This window comes from Aphanomyces invadans (genome assembly GCF_000520115.1).
Source record: "Aphanomyces invadans strain NJM9701 unplaced genomic scaffold supercont1.15, whole genome shotgun sequence".
Classification (NCBI taxonomy): Eukaryota; Oomycota; class Saprolegniomycetes; order Saprolegniales; family Verrucalvaceae; genus Aphanomyces; species Aphanomyces invadans.
Window position 1 is genome coordinate 869,000 of NW_008580160.1, and position 518 is coordinate 869,517.

Sequence of the window (518 nt, forward strand, 5' to 3'; positions counted from 1 at the left end):
GGCTCTAGGTTTTACTGCTCGTCGGTTGACGGTTGAGGGATCTCCGTCTTGGGTTGATCGGCAATACTCGGTCGATGGTCTTCAGATCTGGGGGGTGTATAGGGTCTGGGAGGTCTTGCCAGGACTTGGTGACAACGCGGTCTTCGAGGAGGCGTGAGGGTCGATCTGGGTCTTGACCGGCTCGTAGTCCAGCCAGGGTCGGGGCCCTGCAGCCGCACCGTGACATTCTCCCCCACTTAGGCTCGAAGTTCCGTCTCGGGCTTCTGGCAGTTCACGAGACAGACAGTCGGTGCAACTGGACGACGAGACGAGCCAATCCTGGGGCGTTGCGAGTAGCGCGCGGCCCCAGGTCTCAAGTGATTGGGCGAACCTAGAGCTTCGGAACACCGTTGGCAGGAATCTTCCTCAACCAGGGACAGGATGGGAGGGGGGCCCAGTCGGTCCGCAGCGCACTTTCGTGTCCACCATGTCTTCGCCACCTTCGCCCGTCCAGCCAACCGGAGCACCGGCGTCGACCC